The sequence below is a fragment of the Convolutriloba macropyga genome, chromosome 4, assembly GCF_964194025.1.
Source record: "Convolutriloba macropyga chromosome 4, txConMacr16.3, whole genome shotgun sequence".
Classification (NCBI taxonomy): Eukaryota; Metazoa; Xenacoelomorpha; order Acoela; family Convolutidae; genus Convolutriloba; species Convolutriloba macropyga.
Genome location: NC_134471.1, coordinates 32,092,928 through 32,103,887, shown reverse-complemented (window position 1 = coordinate 32,103,887; position 10,960 = coordinate 32,092,928). Strand labels below are relative to the sequence as shown.

The 10,960-nt window shown below is 31.7% G+C and overlaps 2 protein-coding genes across 4 annotated transcripts in view; one reads left to right on the top strand and one right to left on the bottom strand.

Annotated features, from left to right (window-relative positions):
• The window catches only part of LOC142337620 (glutamate receptor 1-like), an 82,011-nt gene extending 78,004 nt beyond the window's left edge, over window positions 1-4,007 (bottom strand). For 2 of the 3 annotated variants that reach the window (XM_075386981.1, XM_075386986.1), the window contains exon 1: window positions 3,277-4,007. The gene's annotated coding sequence lies outside the window, so the exon portion shown is untranslated. The remainder of the gene's footprint in view (window positions 1-3,276) is intronic. The other variant, XM_075386987.1, reaches the window with a different exon arrangement.
• Window positions 1-10,960, top strand: part of LOC142337623 (ubiquitin-conjugating enzyme E2-17 kDa-like) — a 461,614-nt gene that overhangs the window by 130,917 nt on the left and 319,737 nt on the right. The gene's annotated exons all lie outside the window — the stretch shown is intronic.

Below are 10,960 nucleotides of genomic sequence, written 5' to 3'. Positions count from 1 at the left end.
CTGGAAATGTGTCACATTTTAACCATCAAAGTATCAAACGAAATCTTTAAAAGCTGTAGAGAACCAAATTTCAACAGTTTTTTCAATTCTGTAAACATAATGTTCCTATCAAAACTGTCGCAAAATGCAACCGCAATTGAATCACCTGCCTTGGTGCTGCAAAATGTTTTGTTTCTGCAGAGGCTAACAGGTAGCTTCCAACCCCCGTTTTATGGCTAAAAATTGACCAACACTTACCCGTCTCTGTGAAACAAGGCCCTCTGGTAAAATTTTAGATTTAGTACCATAATGGGATTGAGAAATTTAATGAATATATCTCAATTTGACATCTAAAATTTAAATCATTAACGTTAATGGGAACACAGATTTTCATTGAAATTATCGAATAATAAATATTTTAGAATAGTAGATGAGAATTGATGCGACGTCTATATCTATGGCTGGAATTTCTTATTAGCTATTCATAATCTTAATTTGAACTAACCAAATATTTTAATTCAAGAGTACTACAGCCGTTTATATTTGAAGTCATACTATTACGGATAGGGTGTAATGTTACAGGATTGATAAACTTATGCTGTCGTTCTCTGTATAGATAACAATTTATAGCTGCCCAGTATAATTTTATCGACAGTTTCAAACGGTGCTCGCATGTATTATTATTTTCAAAGAAACGATTTGCATGTACATGCTACACATTTGCGTTTATTCTCAAGAACTGCGAAACAACGTTCTTTGTTCATTTTTTCTCAGATTTTGCAGCAATGATGTCCTGGGATGATGGAGGAAATGTTTGCCGCGTATTTCTTACATCTTTTTGCGGTGAATGCGGTGAATCGCGGTGAATTTTTTTTTTCACCGCGTTCTCAGTACTCTTACAAAAAAGAATCGTCCCCACACGTATTCGAACCTCTGACCTCCTGCATGCCTTCAACTGCTTAGTCGCCTGCGCCAACTGTCAGGCACTACTTTGCAATTTCTTGTGATTTTAAATCAGATTGAGTAAACTTTGGAAATTATATGCGGTGAATTTTTGTAAGAAATGCGGTGAATTTCGCGGTGAATTTTTGTAAGAAATGCTGTGAAGTGCGGTGAATTATTTTTTCACCGCATTCACCGCTTTCACCGCATTTTTTATATTAATTTGCCACAAAAGTCGATGCGGTGAATTTTTGTAAGAAATTCGGTGAATTTTGCTCTGAATTTTTGTAAGAAATGCGGTGAAATGCGGTGAAATGCGGTGAAATATTTATTTTCACCGCATTCACCGCAATCACCGCGTTTCTTACAAAAATTCACCGCATTCACCGCTTTTCTTACAAAAATTTACCCAAAAACCTCGACCCGGGTAGTACTAGGGGTCCGGTTGATTTTGTCCGTTCATAATTGATACTTTTTATGATTGTACGTTTTGATTGTAATGGCTATTCCCACCTCTTATCGGGCTATGCAACCCGTGGTCAAAGCATTTCGCAACACTGTGTTTTGATTTGGGAGTTTAAAAATGGGCCCAAACTTTAATATGCTTTTATGCTTTACATGGTTTTCATCATAAAAATTTTGTTCAGTTACATTTACTGCAAATCATTTTAATTCGTGTGTCAGGGCAAAACAGTACCAGACAAAACAGTCCCAGACAAAACAGTCCAAGATTGCAAAATATTCCCATACAAAACAGTCCCAGACAATATAGTCCAATAAACGCAAACAACATAGTCCAGGACGAAGTAGTCTCGAATAATTATCGAAACAATTGTAAACGTAATCTACAGACAATTAAAAGATAGAATCTATGAGATAAGCTTCTGAAAGCATTGCTTTTAATTGATAAGAATTAGGAATAAGCCAAAAACTTGTCTCAAAATACATTATTTGGCAAAAACTATGTTGTAATCAGCTTAAAATTTGTTCAATGAAATACAATCATATGGATAAATTGAGGAAATTCTTTGTTAAATGGTGAGCATATGTTTAACTCGTTTAACGTTTATTTATATGTTTAACTCATATATTTAGTGCGGAATATTTTGTCTGGGACCGTTTTGTCTGCTTTCTTGAAACTATTTTACCTGGGACCGTTTTGTCTGGGAATATTTTGCTATTTGGGACTGTTTTGTCCGGGACTGATTTGTCTGGGACTGTTCGGTCTGTTCACCTTTCAATTAAATGACTTATTTAAAGAGCACATTTTAAGTTAACTTGACAGCTCTTTATTTTTGTAGGTTGTCTATCTTCTTTTTTTCTATTTTATCTGAAACTTTCTTATTCATTAAAGTGCTTGCCAATGAATTTTTCTGTCGCAAACCCTAAAAAAATTCCATACGTTAATTTGGAATTAACTCTGAAAATGTTTTGTTTAAAATTTCGTTATTATCTTATTCAGAAAATAAAGTTAACGTTTCAGCAAAAAAGACTTTTAAAAAATATTTGTATATGATGTTATTTTTTATTTGAAAAACTTGTCAATCCTTTTAATATTCGAAACAAATTTTCTTTTGATCGCACTAAAAACTGCAAAACTTTAAAATTGTGACTGACCGGTCATTTTATGCTGAAGAAAGTTCAGTGATTTTTATTTTAATTTTTTTAGTTTGATTCTCTAACACGCCCTCACATTTCACGCATTTCTTATTTTTTGTCTTTAAGTTTCCATAAATCACGTCTCTTTTCTGTTTTTTAACACTCTTTGTTGTTAGAAACATTGTCTTTTTAAAAGTATTAATGTAACTTTAATGTGATCTTATTTTTAGTTGTTGAAAGGAGAAAGCATTGCAAAATCGTCGTTATGAGAACTGAATGTTATTTTTTTGCTCCACTACAGGCTAGAGTTTTCTCTAAGGAAATAAAGATCAAGTTGAGTGACCCCTCTTGAGTTTATCTAGTTACATTAAATAATTATCATGAACCATCTTTTCCAACAACATTAAGTTGCGCTCTGACTTCATTTACAAAAGGTTTTGTCGGAAAAAAATTATGGCGTCAAGCAAATCTCGTTTAGCTTTTATGAGACTTTTAGACTCCTAGAAGTTCCATCAATTAAGCTCTTGTGCTCTCCACTTTCAAAAATATCAAACGTACTTTCCATCTTATCGACCAAAATAGATCCAGTAATAGAATTGATGTGTAGACGTTTCTATCAAAAAGTAACTACATAAAAATCAGTTAATTTGTCAGATCTGAAGAAATTGCTAGCGAAATTCAAGAGGGCAAAAAATTTAGAAAAAGAGAATCAGAATTTTCATAATTCATAATCCAGAATTATTTGAGACAGCTTACCTTGATGGGAGGAGATTTTGTTCAACACAAAATATTCTAGTTGTAAGTGAATTTTGTATATGTGGTGGGAAGCCTGGCGTTTGGGATCTTGTAAACAAATATTTGTTCAGGTAAAAGCAACTCACTATAAATAAATTTGTGCTGATAATGAATGTTCTTTTTCATTGTTGAGCTAATGAGATAACTTTGTGAGCAAAGAAGATGTGATTATGACAGAAATGGAGGCCAATTAAGACAAAGAGCAGAAAAGAATAACGTCTTCATTCTGTAAGATAGCAATATTTGCTCGGAGCAAATGCACTCAAAACTCCTCATTTGCAGTTTGGATAAAGAAATACAGACATTCTAATGCTGATCATATCTGCAGAATTAAATAAAAATTGTATGTGCCGCCCTTTAGTTCAGTTTAGCTTGAACAGAAAATTGTTTCTAGTCAGCGGTTTTGTTTCGAAGAAAATATTTAAAATGTTAATCTGCGTCAATCATATCTGTGAAACGAAAAAAAAATTGTGCATACTTCTTTGGCTTAATTTCAGTTTAGATTGATAGAACTGTTTTCTGGTCGCAGGTTTTCCGAGGAAAATTATCCGAACTATTTTCTGCCGCAATTATAAAGAATTCTTTTCTCCGGCATTTTTATCAGCAAAATGAAAGAAAATTTGGATACAGCCATTCAAGCTTTGTTGAGTTTAGATTAACTGAAGACTTTCTGGTCAGTGGTTGAGGAATAGCCTCGCAATATTTATTAGCCGGGCTGTCAAGTTAGTGTAATAAACTGGACTAAGCTACAGGCTTTTCCACGTGTAAATTGTGTAAACAAACCCCTAATTGATTCCAGAAATTTGAACTGAAAGGCAGAGGCGCGAACACAGACACAGAATTTTCCGGAAATTCGCCCAGGTTTAGAATTCATGTAATTCTGGATCACTTGGCCCAATCGAACATATGGAGCATATATTTCTTTTATTGCATATTTAGCAGGCTTAGAATAGGTCATGCTTAATCCTAGAGGGCTATAAAATTTTTATATAAAAGGCGGGAGCTGTAAAAACGATATAGTTTATGATGTGTCATGAAAGACATGCAACTTCTTTTTAAGTGATTGCAGCTAATTGGCCTGAAATGGATCATTTCTACACCCGATACTCATATGGCGAAAAGAAAAAAGGACTATTTCGCGTCCTGAAATCTCAAGCTACAAACTAAAAAAAATAAGGTAAAATTAACTGAAAAAACAACAAAACATCAAATGTTAAGGTAATTTTGCCTTACCTTAACCTAAAATTGAAATTAAAATTGAAAATTAGGGGGGTGCCACCTCAAATTTTAACATAAAAATACCATAATTTTAACTTTAAGACACACCTTATTGTTCCGACCCACCTTGTTGGTGGAAGAATTTTATACTCAAATTGTTTTTTCAGTAAATTTTGGCCGATCGATATATTGATCGTAGAGAGTTGTGAGTGGTATCATTAGAGAGTAAGTTCAGCATTGAATATAGAAATCAAAAGATTTTTTTGATTTAATTTTCTCAATGAAGTTATCGAGGTTCAAAGTTTTGTGAACATTTGACTGAATTCAGTTGTTTTTGTTCAAATCTTCGAATTTTTTGCTCAATTTTATGTGAAATTCGCTTAAAAGTGTTTTAAAATTTTTAACAAAAGTGTAAATGGTTTTCATTTTAAAATCTGAAGAAAGGTGCTGAACAATTTGATCCAATTTTTTTGGCTAAGTTGTTCAAAATTCAGCGTTTTTTGTCAAAAGCTCCGTTCTATTTTGTTCAAATTAGCCGGAATTACAAACATAAAAAATTCGGGCACAATCGTTTCAAACTCAAAAATGGTCTAGTTGAACGTTCGTTTGCTATGCGACTGTTCCGGAATTAAATTATTGCCGGTTTTTTCCAAATTAACTCGATAATAATCAAAAAGTCATCAATTATTTTTGATACAATGACTTTCGTCAAATTATGCAAATTATGTATTACGCTGAGATTTTGAACAACTAACTGTTTCTAAAGTTCGTGAGCAACAAATGTTAAAAATATAATGTTATAATCTGAAAACCAGCTATAATGCATCTACAAGAATTTTGTCATACAAGCTAATTTTTTGCCAAAGAATTTAACTGTTGGGCTAATTGCAAAGCTGAGAAAATTTCTCGCGTCCAATTGATGAGGTGGTTGAAATCAAATAATTTAGAAAAACGAATATCTTTATCATTTTTATCAACAATTTAGTTTCGGTTGTATTTTTACACTGAGAAATGTATTAAAAATATTTTGATCAGAGATCTTTAAAATATTACATTTAGGTAGACAGGATGAAAAGAGTGCTTATGTGGTTGTAGGAAGCTCAAAATTATATCCAGAAAATTGCAGGATGAAGTTTTTTTTCATTTTTTGCATAATGTGTTTTAAAACGATTGGATTGTATTTCAATAAATTTTTGCGGTCTAGTTTCAAGAAATTTTGAGGAAGTTCTTCATTTGATTTTTGCTGATACTGTTTATAACAATATGGTAGCAAATGACTCTTTTGCCTTAACGCCGTTTTTTGAAATATATATAAATAGGGAACTACATTTTCATTTTTAAGCCTTTAGTTTTGAGATATTATTGAAAAATTTACCAATTAAGGGTTTTGCATAAAATTATTAAACTGTAAGAAAAGCTTTGTGACTTTTGGCAACAATGAAGCAAAAATAAAAAAAATGGCATATCGAAGGGTCAATTTTAAGTTGAAGTAGTTGATGGGGCCCCTCATTGCAAAAAAATTAAAATTTACAGATTTTTGGGGCTTGATATTGCAAAATTTGTTTCGGGGTTTATCTCTAAGACAAGTGCAGTAACTTCTAAACAATAGATTTCGGCTCCAAAGATCATGTAATTTAAATAGTATTGAGAACAAAATTTGGTTTTTGGCCGTCGAATTTGGAGGTATTTTTTTAAAAAAATCTTTTGAGCGATATGATGAGAAATTGCAGAAAAAACGCTTCTTATCTTGTCAAAAGAAACTACTTGTTGTGCGTTAATAAAGTCCAAGTAACAAAATCTTATTGATTAGTCTTGTGTACAGTTTAAAACAAGGATATCTGACAAGGATCATCAGTAATCAAGTTGTTGCATAACATCGTGGCAATGCTGAGGGGGCTTCTTTCTTGTAATCGCGAGACAACAAACTTAAGTTACTAATTTTCTGTTGTCAGCTGCCCTTTTCTGATTATCTTCAGTTTGAGATGTTTTGGTTGCAAAAATCATTTAACTCGTTCTCTTATGGCAACCATCATGGCACCATTTTAAAGTATGCCTCCCTAACGTGGTACGGACCATTCAGCCGGTATCATTGTTCCGACCCCACCTGTGGGTGGGGAGGAACTATATACTTAAATGGTTTTTTGTTCGGTCAATTTTGGCCGATCGACATATTCATCGTAGAGAAATGTGAGTGGTATAATTAAAAATCTCGTCCAGTGTTGAGTTCGGAATTAAAAGGATTTTTTGAATTTCGTTTTTTTTTTCGAAAAGTTATCGATGTTTAAATTTTTGCGTGAACACATGATGTTTGGCATAATTTTGTTTACTTTCAGCATAATTTTAGATCCAATCAAGATTTTTTTTTCATAAAAATCTTAATCCAAAAATACAATTTTTGTAACAAATGAAACAATTTTGTGTGTGTAACAGACGAAAGTGAAGTTAACCATTAAAAAAATCAAGTCACTTAGAGACTAGTCACTTTTCAAATCAAAGTTCTGTTAACGACAAATCTCATTTACAGTCAAATGATGCCCTAAAGATAAATAGTTTCTTTTCAAGGAGTCCCTCATGTTTTTTATGGCTTCGACACTGAGATTTCGCAATTTTCATTGAAATTTTGTTTTTCTTTGAGATTTTAATAAAAATTTGTAGTCCTATGGCATAAACTCGTTGAATGAAAGAGCAATAGGCTTCCGAAGGAGCAATAAGTGAACCTATGTAGTATTTTGAGTGTTCAGCTGAATGTTGTTAACACTTTAAACTAATTTTTCAAACAAAATTGTTTTGCTTATTAACCGATCTTAATTCTTTTGTGAACTGTATGTCAGTCTCAGCATTGACAAGAACACCTTCCCTTCTACTGCAGCAAAAAAATCTGGTTAGCAGTTTTATCTCCTAACTATTGTATTTATGAATTCGATGTCACGACTTTTCTAAATTTTACTTTAGTTTTTGGTTATTTTTTCATAATTCCGGTTCGCAATGAAGTCTTATACAAAATCGTGTTAATGACAGTTCCCATTAGTTCAGAGAACACATTCATAGATAAAATTTAAAAAGACAAATGTACGTCTTGAATGGCTTCGACACTGTCTTCTCGCACCTTTTTTTTACTGATTTTTTCATTTTTGGCTGTATTTGTTGTCGTTTTCATAGCCATAGACTAATTGTCATGTGACTTATGAAGAACACAAATTTTTGCTTTCCTATCCAGGCATGACTTATTATAACTTTTTATTCAATGATTTCCGTTGAAAGCTATTGAATTTAATGGCTATGATGCTACGGCTTTTCGCAAATATATTTGTTGATGCCTGTTGGTTTTATAAAAGTCATTTTGTTACAAAAAAAATCCAGTTGTGTTTAAAAAACTATTTGAAAGGGAAAAGTGAATAGTTCATTTTTTAATGGCTTAGACGAAATTTTTTCTCATTTTTTTGCCGTTTTCGCCAGTTTTTTGTTCTCTACGTATTCGTGAAGTTCTGAGTGGTCTCAAATGCTTCTGATTGAAGTCTAAGTGGAACAAGTTACTCAATGCAATAAAATTATAGCAAATGGGCTTAAAGTTTATGATTTTTTTAAACATTTTCAATCTTTCTGGTTTTTGACCTGATACTTGTCATTTTGTATCTTGTTTTCATCATTGAGAGACCCCATGTACCTCCTTATAATTTGAATTTTAACGTGAATTTTGATATTAAGTCGTAAATGATGTTTTGTTTGTTGGAAAATATGCGTTTTCTTTGAATTTTTGTTATTGGTCAATGTTTGTGTTCCTTTTTCTGTTCTTCACCTAATATCAGATCCCAATGATTTTCAAATGAGGCCCAATTTAACATATTTAATTTTTCAATATAATTTTTATTGAATTAGTTTATATAACATTTTAAAAAAAAAACATAAGATTCAGATAACAGAGAAAGATATTACTGGATTCAAAAATTTTTTATTTGCAAATTGTCTGTAATTTTTTCTTTTTTTCTTTTGACTTTAGTCAGTTTCTGTTTCTTAGTCTAACCAAAAACAATGCTATCGGTTTTTTTATGACTCATTTGCAAATTTTATGACTCTTTATGACTCTATTGGTTTCTTTATGACTCTTTTGCTTTTATGACTATTTTGCTATTCATTTCTGTTTTTACCTAGTCTCAATAATATAGAGACCCATCTGCTTTGTAATAACCAAAATAAAAACTTGTGGAGTTAAGCTTTTATATGATTGTATTTGCACGTTGTTAACAGGTGCGTTTAAGCTTAGATGTTCAAATTTTGCCAAAAGATGTTTTTTTTGTTGATTTGTTGTTTGTTTCGTTTTCTCTCGTAGTTTTCTATTGACAGATCTCTTGAGCGCTTTAATGAGGCATGGAATTATTAAATTCATTCATTAATTTGTGTAATGTTTTTAATAAAAATGTAGAAGTGCCCGGGTTGGAGCATCTTGTGCCAACGCACATTAACGAGCCTCTTTGTTCACTTTTGGTCTTGTTAATATGAGGATTTTAGGCTGAGTGAGAACGCATTTTTTTGCAAAATACTTCAATAAGACAAGTGGTTGGAACCCTCAATAATTTGTCTGTGAATAGTTATCTATCTGCAAACTAAACTCGCAAAAATCTTAGATAATGAAAGCATAACTAGATGAACCCACAACCAGCCACTCAAATATTGTCCGAGGTAATAGTTTTTATATTTTAATATAATTTGGCACTTTTCAACATTGAAAACAGTCAACCTATTGGCAGCTCTGTTATCCATTAGGTGATTTCGTCGATAAGTTTTCAATAATTTGTTTGAAAATAGAATTTTTGTCAAAATTTTAAATTACTCCAAAGTTCATGCAACTTCATTTCAGTAATGGTCCTAGCAAAATGAAAAAACAGTGAGGAAAAATTTTCAGTTCTCGCAATTTCTACCCCGGGAGTACGAACCGTAAAACGCATCGCATATTCAAAAGTTTCAATCTATGAGATAATCTGAGAATGCAATTATAAGTGTCAAACTGTCATTGATACCCACTGAGGAATTTTTGAATTTTTTCGACGAGAGGTTAAAATAAACCTTCAACAAGATTTAAAAAGCTGGTTTTGTTGTTTAAACGTGAAAAAATAATAACTAATCTCTGTACCATGAGAAAAAAACGCTATAGTTATGAAGACACAATAAACAATGTTCAGTGATAGGAATAAGAAAACGAATCAGAAAAAAATCATTGAAACAATTTTTAGCGGCTGCAATTTGAGCTGTTTTATTTTTATCAATGATAGGGACCGTTAAAAGACAATTATGAACGTTGCAAACATCATATATTAAGATTCAGGAGAAATAATTGGAAATTTTTTCTTCTAATTTCAACATCTATAAATAATGCTTAAAAAAACGGAAAAAGTAGTTCTAAGAAATCTGTAAATTTCTTAAAACGTAATTGCTTGAAATTCTTCGAAGCAAAAAATGATTCAAAATTTTCTTCTTTTAAATTTCCTTGAAAAACTGAGACAACTTTAGATTGTCAAGCAATGGAATTTTAGTGGAAGACAGCATGTTTTAAAGTTAATTTTCTGAAATAAAAAAATATTTCTCAGGCAGACGATTTTCGAGATATTTGTTCTGAATTGAGAACCTAACGGTTTGGTGCGAACTTGCTAACACAAATCATGTTAAAGTGTTATTTTCCTATGTTTTTTGTCTAGACGAGTGCAGTGACTGCTTTATTTTTTTAGCTCCAAATATTTAGTTTTACAAACGTCGGTTCACTGAGAAAAGATTTTTGTCCCGGGCAATGAGGTTTGGAATTATATGCAAAACATGATATAAGTGAAATATTTGGTGGTTCTGAAGAAGGTTAGTTTGTTTTTTGTGCACTATGCTGAAACATGACTAAAAAGTTGGCCCTGTCCAATATGAAAATAAAGTAATTTGAGAAAATGGCTATGACAATAAGCCAATCAATTTAACATTAAGAGTATTTTTCCACATCGTTTAGTGGCTATTGAGCACTTCTTTGCATAGCACTCACTATTTTTGATTTTTCAACAACCACAAGGACAAAACATGTACGTGGTATTTGTTTTTAATGCTATTAATTTGCTCAAAATGAAAAACTTTTAGTAAAAAAAACATTTCTCGTAAAAACTTTTTAGGAAGTGTGACTGAACTCAGCTTCATTAAGCATCATTGTTAAAACACAATTTGGATGCTGAAATTTCTTAATATCATTAAATGAATTAACTATTAGAGACTTAGATATAGCTTAAACTGTTGGATGATTCAACGTAATTATGTTTCATTGATTCATTAAACAGATGTTTTCATGGAATTTCACCAGAACTATCAATTGAGAATAAAAAACATATTTATAGGTTACATAAAAGTTGCAAATTATTTTGAAGAAAATCTTCTTTTAAATTTTCATTTAAGGTTGCTATTT